The 12677-nt window shown below is 41.1% G+C and overlaps 1 long non-coding RNA gene across 1 annotated transcript; it reads left to right on the top strand.

Annotated features, from left to right (window-relative positions):
* Positions 1 to 11281: 11281 nt before the first annotated feature.
* On the top strand, positions 11282 to 11608 carry LOC133224688 (uncharacterized). The gene is made up of 2 exons (XR_009728929.1): positions 11282 to 11326; positions 11533 to 11608. It is a non-coding gene; the product is annotated as an uncharacterized LOC133224688 (long non-coding RNA).
* Positions 11609 to 12677: the final 1069 nt, after the last annotated feature.

The raw sequence follows: 12677 nt of genomic DNA, 5'->3' as shown, positions 1-12677 counted from the left end.
AGAAACCCACTGGTGTTGAACTGCCCCAGTTTCTTTTGGCAGGGCTAATTCATGCTAGAATTTTTAATCCCTTGGTTGAAGATGTTCCCATGAAATCTCTCACCTCTTCCTTGCTGGGGCAAACCCCTTCTAGGTCCCTTGATGGGCCAGTTTACTAAGCCTGAAATAATATTTATTTCCCAGCAACAGGAAAACATGTATTGACAGCTGCCTATTTTTTAAATGAATGCAATGACAACTGTATGTGGGACAGAAAGTCCATTTTCCTCAAACCCCATCTCTCACCTGGTTTCACTAACCAGGGTACCAGATTGCATGTGATGGTCAGGGAGAGGAGAGGTCCTCACTGCCTCAATTACATGGTCAGGCATCTTTCCAGAAGAGATGAGGCATGGACTGGAACAGAAATTGAGTGGGAAAGCAGAACTCTTATCTGGTGACCAGGGACTTGTGAATCAAAGAGAGCCTTGTATTCTGGACATGGCCTCCAAGCTTACTTTTGCATTTTCCCATTCAATGGTCATGGTACAATATATAAAACTACTCCTGGGAGACAGGTTTTCAACTCAGTTGTCAAAATTTGCAAATTGAGTGGACAAGCTGGAAGAGTCAGTAGCCTTTTCCCATAACCTGTGCTGGGGCTAACCATGTACTGAACAGTGTACATCTATGTGGACAGTGAACCTTGTTAGAAGGGTTTGGAAATGCAGTTATAACAAATATAGATTCCCTATGAAGAAATCAGGTGGTGTGCAGGCAGTAAGTCATTTAATATACGTGTAAACCCTTTTTCCTTGCAGTGCTTCTGGTCTAACCAGTTCCAACTAAGGTATTTCTAGGACACAAACTGCAATATCGAAATATCAGCACTAACAGAGACTGCAGTAGAAATATGAGATTATTTGTTCTTTCCTCAGTATGCAGAAAGTGTTTCATTTATTTCTATTTCAAGGTACCCATGTATTCCGTTTCCAGTTATAAATCCACTTTTCCAGTCACTTGCATTTTATTTTTAAAGTTATGTGTGGAACGTAACTCCTCAGGCAGCTGTTATATAGTGTGGCTATAAGCAGGGTTTAAGGCAAAAATGTTAGCTGTAAGACGACTTCTGTAACATATGTCCAAGCTGGTAAAAGTGGACACAAATAAAAATGGTGCAGTATTTGGGCACTAATTTACTAGAGTACTTAGGCACCTGTTTAAGCAAGCAAGTAAATCTGTTTTGTATCCAGCAAAATATTTGAATTTTAGCTTATATCTCACCGACGGCTTTTTTTGCTTCAGGGTTTCAGATGATGTAAATTGCTTTAGCAGTGGTTCACTGGAGCTGTGCTTACTTTCACCAAGTAAAGATCCTGCTGAAAATATTTTACTTATCGTGGTATTTGGGAGAAAGGAAATAATTCCATCGATGTTCAATGATACCACAAGTGCAAATTAGCAGAAATTGCCTCCCAGGCTGCTCCTGTATGTAGCATCTCATGGCTTCATGCAGAATTCGGCTTGCAGAAATCTGTGGAATACATAGAATAAGACTTAACTCTTGACAATGTAGATTTTCAGAGAGATTTACTATCAGACCTGCAGGTGAACTGCCTGATATGGGGTGTGTTTGGCATGACAAAAGCCTTACAACAGCTTACATAGGACACCATTACTTCATTATTTCCCTTCCCACGATTCTCCCTACAGGCCGGAGGGGGCAGCAGGACCATGGTGGCAAAAGGAGGGGAATCTTTCAGAGCAGTGCACACAGGGACTCCGGTACGCTTGCCTGGTTTTACCTTTTTTTTTATGTGTCTTTTGCCTCTGTCTGTTGTGTTCAGCTTCTGACAGGTCATTCCTGGATACATTCCTGCGGCTCCTGGATGGGAGGGAATGGCAGCTGTCACTTGGCTACAGCTTACTGGGGGATGGAGAGTAAAGAGATACTCTTACACCAGATACAAATAACATTTCTGCCTTCTCCCCACTGCACAAGCACTTATTCAGTAGCATAATTAACTTGCTTTACTTTTGTATTAATATAGTCTACAGAGATTAAGACCTTGTTCAAACCTGGGTGGTAAGGAGGTTTCACTGAGACAGCTGCTGTTTGGTTAATTTGTCTTCCAAGGGAACAGCCCAAGTCCTGGCTTGAGCCAGTGCAGCTCCATTCTGCAAAGGTTTTGGTTCATTGGTTCATGCGCCACTCCTGGAAGTGTTCAAGAACAGGTTGGACAGGGCTTTGAGCAACCTGGTCTAGTGGAAGGTGTCCCTGCCCATGGTAGGGGGCTGGAACTGGATTATTTGTAAGTTCCCTTCCAATCCAAACCATTCCATGATTCATTTATTTATTTAATGTAAACATTTCTGTGGGAGATTCTCATCAGCCTGGCAAAGGAAGGCAGTAGTGCACACTGCTTCCTGGTCTCTCTGGGGTGTCTGAAAGAGCTTGTCCTGGCTTTTGAAAGACTTGGTTTTGGCACTTTGATATTGACTTCAGTAGGAGAACCAGGTTATTAGTTAAACTCATGGCATCGCTGGTATTCCAGCAATATTACGTGACCAGAAGGAGCAAAGCCTTCAGTCCCTGGGTAGTGAAAAAGCTGGGTGAACCTACTTTTTGCCTCCTTGTTATCTGGCTCTCCTGCCTGAGGTCAGTGGATTGCCTTAGATTCTGTCCTTCAGAGGGTCAGGGACGTAATCAGGGCTGTGACACAGCTCACGTGACTATCTAAAGGATATTTTAATTGATCTGACCTTGTATGGGAAATACCTTTGGTGCTCTAATGCGTTGCTCTCTGGGAGGCAGGCACAGTGCTCCAGGGCACAGGCAGTCGAAAAATAAGCAGACATTTTAGAATTTGGCCTTTGACTGGAAAACCTGACTTTTAAATATTGGCTTACCGAGACCTTTCCCTGCATCTGTAACAACGACCCTCCATTTGTCAGCACCTGGCACAGATACACTTACAAATGCTGCTTGTTTTGAAGGGTGCCACTCATTTTGTTGTACATTACCATTTAAATGAGTTACATTTGTACCTAAAGGCTTCAGTCCCATGGGGCTAAGTGCTGTACAAACACAGTATTTTAGTCTAAATAGGGTATGAGGGGGAAGGACAGTGGACTACTGAGCATGTAACAGTTCTTAATATGTCTCTCACAATGTTCTTTGCTGAGTATGGAGCAAAACCTTCAGCCATGGCAGCTGAAACACTGTAGGCAGGCTCGGATAAGATGCCATTTTCAAACTGCTCAGTTTTCAAAGTGAAGCCTTGTTATTTGCTTGTGTGATAGGAAATGAGGGAAAGCAATGCTTTCCCTTCAGCTTTTCAGGAGAGAAACAGGAGGAAAGTATAATAGTGTATACAAATACATACATAACGGAAGAAGATACCAGTGCCCAAACTATGCACTTCTTTGCAAAAGCTGTGCGTTCTGGGCAGGAGCAAAGTGGTGGAGAAGACCGAGGGCAGCCATGTGCTGTTTCCCTGTTTTCTCCTTTTCCCAGTTCCCAGTGTTCTGTAGGGCATCGTATATTCTTCTGGCTGTTGCCTCTTTGGATGCTTCACTTGATCTCTGATTTGCTCTTTGATATCTAAAATATCTCCACCTTTTCTTCCAGCCCTTCTTTACTAATATTCCAGTCGCAAATGCTGTTTGCCATTAGGTATTGTGCTTGCCTCTGTCAAGAGAGGATACAGCATAAGAAGAGAAGGGTTGGTAAAGGAAAGCTGCCTGGTATTAAAACCGGGAATGGAGTTATGTCTAGGGCTCAAACACTCAGCTGTGTTTGGGCCACTAAAGTTATGTTTAGAATTGGACCAGCAGTATCAATATGCTCATAAGAGACATTTATTAGTCATCTTCACATATACGAGATCAGAATTTCTTCTGCCTGAAGTTCACTGAGCTATGCCTGTATTTGAAATGCATTTAACTGGTCAGTTTTGTGTCAAACTTTCACTATGCTGGTGAGTATAGACATTAAGCTATCATAATTACTAAATCCAAGTTCAAAAAATGGAACTTCACACTGCTAGGATTTTTTAAGATTTTCTTTTTAGGCAACAACTGAAATGATGTATATGAGACACATATCCATACTCTGAAGAGCTCCAGCAAGATAGCTACCATTTGCATGGGATTTCTCTAGAAAATATCCAGAACACTACTGTGAGAAGTACTGAATGTGTAAACCATCTGTTTCTCTTGTTCAGATGTTGCCTTATTAATCTACTGTTTATGTTGCCTTATTAACATACTGTTTGGAAAAAAACCAAAACGGATCAGCAAGCTGAAGTCTGGAATATTCTTGGGGTGCCTTAGAACTCCTTTCAGAAATCCAGTGACTTTGGAAAAGTTCTCCAGTCTGGAAGAGAACTTACTAGATGGGGTTGTCCTTGATAGACAGCTGACCCGACACAAATGAAGCTCTGAAATAGCATCAAAGCATTAAACTTCAACACATCTCAGTTACTTTTTCTTTAAAATCAGAAACAAACAAAACTCTTCTGATTAACTCAGGAAGAATTTCTAGATGTACTGAAAATAAACTGATTGGTTTGTCATAGGAGCTAAATACCTCTTTTCAGGTATGTAAATCCTAAGTGCAGGTTTGAAAGCCTCATAAAATTTACCTCTCTGTGGTGCTCATAGTATAGATGCAATATTTGAGTCATTGATGCTAGAAGATCAGTTAATATAATACACAGGTCTGTATATGTTGGGAGTACATCCAGGAATTTCAGCTCTGTCTGCATCAGACATGCAGCTGTGCAGTCCTTGCCGTCCAAGGCCTTTCCCCATTAGTAGTGTTAATAATCAGGCTGGAAACAAGCACAGCAGTCTGACAGCACCAGATGCAAACTAACTGGGAACCTTTGGAAATGCTAGTGCCCTGCCTTCCCTTCTCTGCCACTTGCATGTACACAGCTAGTTAATAATCTTTCAGCTCATGGTAAGTGGGAAGATGTAGGGCTGCTCCCTGCACCTTAGGACCCATGCGAGTTGTTGCATGCATTTCAAGTGGCTTCCACTGTGTTGCTGTTTACACAGAGCTCCAGATACTTTGCAAGGGGTGATTTAACTGTAATCTCCCACAGCAAGAAGCTGCACAGGCAGTAGTTCTGCTATTTGTATATAAGTTTAAAATGTGGCAGTACTTCAACAAAGCCAGTGTGGCTTTGTGTTTACAAATGTGTTTCATCAGCCTTGCCTTTGTTGTGCTATCATCTTATCAGAGTGAATGACTGATGTGTTTTGCCAGCCTGCAGTGCATTGGCACATACTCTTCTAGGGGACCTGTTGCTGCTTTTCATTTCTGGAGTGCACATGTGTAGGCTGGGGAGAGGGTCAGTGCATGACTGAGCAGCTGCACTGGTTGAGGGAAGTATGTGGGGCAACCAGACTATAATTCAAGTTCTCTTGCTAGTTCCCAGTCTTTGAAAAGCCCCAGGTCTAGTTTTAGCAATGTCATAGATAGTCAGTGCCAGTGGGGCAGGGCCCTGTGGGCTACCAGGAAATTTTAGTCCTTATTGCACCTACATAATATCAAGATGGGAGTTTGTCAGCATTTGCATGCATCAGATGATGATCACTCCCATTGCCCAGAGGGATGTGAGAATGATGAAGAGATAACAAATTTCACTGTGTGTTTGGAACAAGGAGTGGAAAAGCTGCAGTCTTTTTTTTTTTTTCAGCTCTTCTGCATACAGATAGAGGAGTGGTAACCACGTGGAAGTACTCAGCTTTGTACTGTAGCCAGCTTAAGTGATGATTTGACAGTCCTGGCAGCGTGCTGGTGACTCACCACACCTAATAAGCCAACAAGAGCTGGAGATTTCCTCTGTGCAAAGTCGAATTGCTCTTTTAATTTGCTTTATGTTGACTTTTGTCTTTTCTAAGATGCGTGATGAGCCAAAGACAATGGTAAGATGTTTTGTACCTCAGCAAACTTTTTTTTTTTCTCCTAATTTTGTCCAAACTAGAACTTGTCCCAAGGCCTTTGAAGACAAACACAGTGTGCTTTTCATATTGGGCGTTTCAGACATGTTCTGACTGCATCATAAAATGACAATAGGAAAACTGCAGAACAACTACAGCAGAAGATAAGCTGCAGCTATTAGTAACTATCTGAGTTTATCGCTCTCCCTTAGACCAGTACCATTTCCTCCTCCCCCCCTACCCCGGTACTAGACTGTATTAATGCAAGAGAGCTTTGCCCCATGCCTTGCGTTTCAGGCTGTGCACGATATCTGACATAAGAGGCAGAGAAGCGCAGTTTCTTACAGAACTTTGAACACTTCTTTCCATCCCCTCCCACTGAAGTTGAACTCCTGACAGGTTCCCAGTGACAATTGCTGCAGACATAAGGCAGCATATGATGCAGCTTGTGCAGAGCAATTTGCATGTCGCTGTCTGGCCAATTGCTGCCTGACTTGTGTCCACTCTTCCCATGGTGGAGGAGTTAATTTCCTTCTCTGTATCACTGCCATGTGATATAACCCTGTGGGAATGTGATTATCACTGAGATTTCTGCCCTTGGTGAGATTTACTTGATGTTGGCTAATCCTCCCAGTTACTGGGGAAAAGGGGTAGAGTGGTGAGATGTACAGTGCTATTGAATAAAAATGGCTCAGCATAGATAGAGTCCCTATCTACAGTATGAAGCGAAATAATTTGCTTTCAAAGCTGGGCATGGTATTAAACCAGAAAAATACACAATGAAGCACCACACTCCTGTACGATTCAGTGACTTCCAGTTCTAAACCTGAGGTCATCTCCTGTAATGAGATACATCTGAAATAAGGTTTTGCTTCTCTCAGTAAATAACTTTCCCTGCTTCTGGGAATGCATATAAGTAGTTGAGAAGGGAGGATTTAGGTTCAGCTTGTCGATCTGTGAAGCTGAAAATAACTCTATCCTGGAATTTGCTTACAAGGATTTCTTACAGCTCCAGGTTCTTGTTACATATTGCATCACTGCAGCTTTACCTGGGAGTGCACTCAGGTGAATTTAGTTTGTTTGAACTTACGTCATTATTGATGAAAAGAGGATTTGGTCCTTAGGCCTTCCTTCAGCAAAGCACCTGTGTTTAGAGAGGATGCTTGCACACTGGCTCAGCTCACTACCAGGCTTCAGAAAGCACTTTTCTAATTTACAGGCTTCATGTGTATTATTGAATGGTAGCGAATTAACTGGAGGTGAAAACAATTCTAGTACATTTCTTCAGCTGCTGGCAATACATGTAACTCCATTGTCTTTAATAACGAGTGCTAATTTTACACCTGTTAAGGACTTGATAAAGAGCAGTGTTGGCAGCGCTGTGCCTTCTGGGGTAGATAATGAGCATTTTGTATCTCTGAGTCTTGGCTTTCTCACTTGCTTGTGCTGGCTGGAGTATTATAAGGGCAAGATGCTGATTATATTTGCTGCTGAGCTTTCTATATTATTATTCTGCCTTTCCAATGCTTCTAATAGCCACGTGAGTGACTCTTTTTGGAACATGCAAGCACTGAGTTTTGACCTGCACCCCTGTGTAAATAGTTTGAATGGCTTTCTTGGCCAATGTTATTAAACCTAATATGAAGAGAACATTTGAAATAGTCTTGGCTTCTGCATACATTTATCTCTAGAAGTAAGGGCAGTCATGCTGTAGCTTTTGAGTTCTACAGAGAACTGAAATCACTAACGGTATGGGCCATCTGCTGTGGGGGGGAGGACTGAAAAATGGCAGGTATTGTCTTAAGTGTGTGTAATCTAATTGTTTTTGTGAATACAGCCTTTAATCACCAGTCTTGCAAAGTGAGGCATCTGTTTCTGAATTTAAGAAGCTGAGACTAATTAGACTAATTCAGGTCTTTTTGCAATGTGCCCAACTGATCAACCTAATATCTTTGCAAAAAAAAGTAATTGTTTATGTTACTCTCTATACTCTTTAAGGAAGATGATGAGTCTTTAAATCATTTTACATGGTAAGCTTGCAAGTTAATGTAGAAATTTATTTACAAAACACACCTGTTCTCATTTGTTGCCACTTCAAAGACTGAGCTGTGCTTAAAGGGAGAAGAAAATGCTGATGTGTGTATTGCCTAACAGAGTTCTCTTACTGTAATAGTAGTGCAAAAAGTTGTTAACTTTGATATACAACTTAGCCTGAAGCCTGAAATACAACATAGCCTGAAGCCAAAGTAAATTGTCAGTCTGAAATAAAGCATTTAGTCTGAGAAGAGGTTTTCAGTTAAGCCTCTTCTCACATTCTTATGGCATGCCAAAATACTTTGAGTTCAGAGCTGAACACCCTGCTGTGAACAGAAATCATTAGCACTCAGTATATTTTGCAAATATTAAAGCAAGCTATTAATAGAAGAGTGATATTGAGGGTAAACTAGGGAAGAGCAAAGGCTCAATGAGGCTAGTAGGTAGTAGACTTGGCTCCTTTTTCATCACTCTGGCTGTTAGAAAACACACCACATCCTTGAACTACTGGTGTAATACTGCTTGGACCTGCCCAAACATCTTAAAATATTATTTGCAGGACAAAAATGTGCTTCTGAGAAAAGGATACTCATCAATGTAAAACTAGCAAATCTGAATTCTGCTAAACCTGCCTCAGGTCGGAGTTCACTGATATTTTTACAATTGGATATAGTCACATTCCTGGGGAAAGCTGATATGGACTAAATGATCATTTTATTATGCACACAGGCGCACATTCAGGCAGAAGACTGTAGCAGCAACAAAATTGCATTGCTTTGCTTTGCAAACTTGTTAAAATAAGGTGTTTTATTTGCTGGTGTTAAGTTAGAACAAGCCTTCCTCACGGCTTTAGATAAACCCTGACATTTCACACAGGCTTCAACTCTGGGCAGATGATTAACCTTTGCATGAAGTTACCCTTGACTTCAGTCTAGCATATAGCGAAAATTATTTGTATACCTAGGTCTTTATCTTAATTATCTTTTGCCTCCTACATTTGGGAACAGTTTAATGTGCCAAGGGCAAAACCCCCTCTGCATTTCTATTCAGCAAGTGCCTATGGGGCCAAACCTTTTTCTTAAAAGGTATAGAAAATAACCCTCCTTCTACAGTTCCTGAGGTGATAACCTAAGAAGAGAGGAAACTATAGTACTGAATGTAGTAATGGAATAATGCCTGTTGGATATTTTCCACTACAGTTTTATGAAACAAGAGAATTGGCACGAGTAAGCCAGTGAGAGTTAATTTAGAAGAATCTGGTATTACACAAAGCCAGGAACACATGGCAACTTCCAACTCACTTTATTTCAGTTAGTTAATAGTCTGCAGAGTGTTTGTGTGTGTAGTGCTGATCAGTACTAAGATGTCATTTTTCTAAACCTTTTACCGTGCAAATAAACCAACATTCACCAAATGACATTTAAGCAAAAATAATCATTGTGACTTAATCTGTCACAAACATTTGTTACAAATGTCCTCATCTTTTTCCCTCCTATCTTTTCCAAAGACAGTGCTGTAAGGATTATAGGGAATTTTGGGACATTTCTTAACTCCCAGAAGACATTGTACCATAAATAATTTTGCTAAATGATGTTACCTGAACACTTCCTTTGTACATTTTTTTCCTCCCTTTTATGTAACCGGGATAGCACTTTGTTATCATCACTGTAGTGGGTGGAATGAGGTATCTTGGTATTGTTGATGTTGCCACAGTGTGACATTAATTTAATCACTTAAAAAAATTAAATACTGGGACAGTCTGGGACATAGCCATGGTGTTTTCATATGGTTTGCTGCTGTTCTGCTATTGATGATGTTGTTGCAAGTGTATTGTAATGTAATAATGGGGGAAATTGTTACTGTCACACGTCTGCTCTATCAGCAAGTAGTGATTCAGTTCAGTTTAATATCTGTGTTGATGATCTGGATGAGGGAATCAAGTGTGCCCTCAATAAGTCTGCAGATGACACGAATTTGGGTGGAAGTGTTGATGTACTGGAGGGTTGGAAGGCTCTACAGAGAGAGCTGGATGGGCTGGATAGATGGGCTGTGGCCACTTGTATGTGGCTCAATAAGACAAAGTGCCGTGTCCTGTGTATAGGTCTCAACAAGCCCATGCAACGCTACAGGCTTGGGGATGAGTGGCTGGAAAGCTGCTTGGTGGAAGAGGACCTGACTTATATAAAAAATAATGTGGACAGCAAGAATAGGGAAGTGACTTCTGCTGTACTTGGCACTGGTGAGGCTGCATCTCAAATCCTGTGTAAAGTTCCTGGCCCCTCACTAGAAGAGAGACATTGAGGTGGCAGAGTGAGTCCAGAAAAGGGCAATGAAGCTGGTGAAGGGTCTGGAGAACAAGTCTTATAAGAAATGGCTAAGGAAACTGAAGTTGTTTAGCCTGGAGAAAAGGAGGCTTGGGGGGTGCTTATTGCTCTCTACACCTACCTCAAAGAAGGGTGTTGTGAGGCAGATGTCGGTCTCTTTTCCCAAATAACAAGCAATAGAACAAGAGAAAATGGTCTCAAGTTGTGCCAGGAAAGGTTTAGATTGGATTTTTGGAAAAATTTCTTTATCAAAATGGCTGTCAAGCATTGGAACAGGCTGCCCAGGGAAGTGGTGGAGTCACCAGGAGGTATTTAAAGGACATGTAGATATGGTACTTACGGACATGGTTTCGTTGTGGACTTGACAGTATGAGGTTAATGGTTGGACTTGCTGATCTTAAAGGTTCTTTCTAACCTGCAGGATTTTATGATCTGCTGAAATTTGTTAAATATTTATAGTTTTCTGTTATCAGAGCTAAAACAGTAGAAAGATGCTTGGGCTATGTGTGTGGGGATGTTTGGTGAATTTAAGCAGGGGGCTAATTATGTACTGAGAGGCTCAGAAGGGCTTTTCTGAAAAACACAGGGCCTGGGCACCTGGTTACTTGTTGGCTTTCTTTTGCATAGGCAGTGGTAGAAAGGTGAGTAAGCTATTGTTAAGATGAAGGAAAGAGAGCATTTGGGGGGACAAAGTGAAAAAGGCAGACTTGTATTTTGCAGTAAAGTAATTGCTACTGTTTATTCCTCTGGTGTTTTGGTGGCAGAACTTGGTGTATGCCTTCTGTAACTGGGCAGCACTGTACCAGAGATATTCCTGACAAGTAGTGGGCTTACACTGATAGCAACTAATGAGAGCACTATCTGTCTTGTTACTGGTTGCAGACTCTACCACGATCAATTTTTTACTGGAGCGTGAGTTTGAACAGGAATGTTAAATATGTGGGAAGACCCTTTTTACCCTCGAGCAGTCTGATACCGCCGTCCTTCCTGTGGAGGCAAAATCATTGTATCCTCATCAGCTCCACAGTCTGCAAGAGGTAGGAAGATTTTTTCACTCTGAATAAACTGATGTGTGTTTTGAAAGCTCTAACTAAATTTGCCGTTTCTTATGTCTATCTTCTGGTGTGCAGCCACTTGCTGCAAACTAACAGCTTTTGTGACGCAGGGAGTATGAGACATGTCTAGTAACAGCATGTTATATAGTCCTCATCCTTCTTGAATACTTGTTTAATAATCTCTCAAGGTCCAGGTGTGATCTCTGACCCAGAGCTGCCAAGGCTGGAATAATCTTGGTGTTTGAAAATAGAAGCAGCTTTATACTTCCTTGCCCTATTGGAATTTTTGCAGTCTCCTGTAAAGTGATTTAAGGTTGCTTACATGTGTCTAGAAGAGGTGAGCTTAAAATTTAAAATAAAATTAAGCTTTTATTTTGGTAAAACATAAAGCCTCTAGTAAAAAACTAGGCTTGCATGGTTGATTCAGCCTTTTACATCTGCAAACACCTGAAACGATCTAAGTTAACTTATACAGCAAAGATAACGTGTTTACTCTGTATCCTCTATTGTGGAGGGATGTGATCTACTTAAGGGTTTTTCTTTCTCTGCTTCACACTCTAAGTTCAGGTCTTCTAACCAAATCAGACATAGCATATTTGGAAGCAGCATTTCAAACCCTGATCTACTAAACTCCTTTTCGAGGAAGCCCTAATCTAAAGCTAGTACTCTCTGTAACAGCTAAGGCTCATGAGGTTTTTCTTGTATATACTTTTGCTCATATTATAAATTTAAATCCTGGCATTTAGTTAGGGTGCTGCAAAACCTGAATGATTGTTTAAAACACACTGTGTAATGCATGCATTTTTGCCCACTCATAACTATTTCTCTTTCTGGTTAAAGCTGTCCTCTGTGCTACAAGTTCAAGTCTATAAACATTAGAGTAGTGCATGTGTGCTTAAAGGCAAGATTCCTTCCTTTCCATTCTATCCAGATTAAACCACTTCAGCCAAATTTTCTTGCCCAGGCACTTAGGCAAATATCTTTTTGTAGGGATACTGACAGATGAGTGTACGGTTAAAGGCTAAATGGAAATGAAGAAGTCCTTAAGACAGTTTTAGACACTCCTTATGTTGGAATAGTTCTGGTGCTGAAAAGCTTTGAGAGCAGTTAGACCGACTGGGGAAGAACTGCAATTTGGGGACACTCAATTATGTCTCTTTTTTTGAACACAGACACTTCTTCAGATTTCCCTTTAAGGGAAAATGTAGATTCTTAAGCTGTATCCTTAGTGGAGGCAAAGCAGCATGACTTTACTGAAGTCAGACTGACACTGTCTCTACAGGAGATTTGTCTTTAAGCTTTGAGTCTTTTTCATCACTTTGCAGAGCAAAAC

The sequence above is a fragment of the Neopsephotus bourkii genome, unplaced genomic scaffold (assembly GCF_033783945.1).
Source record: "Neopsephotus bourkii isolate Nb327-2 ecotype Australia unplaced genomic scaffold, CSIRO-AGI_Nbou_v1 NB_1707, whole genome shotgun sequence".
Lineage (NCBI taxonomy): Eukaryota > Metazoa > Chordata > Aves > Psittaciformes > Psittacidae > Neopsephotus > Neopsephotus bourkii.
This window is presented reverse-complemented; position numbering and strand designations above follow the sequence as displayed.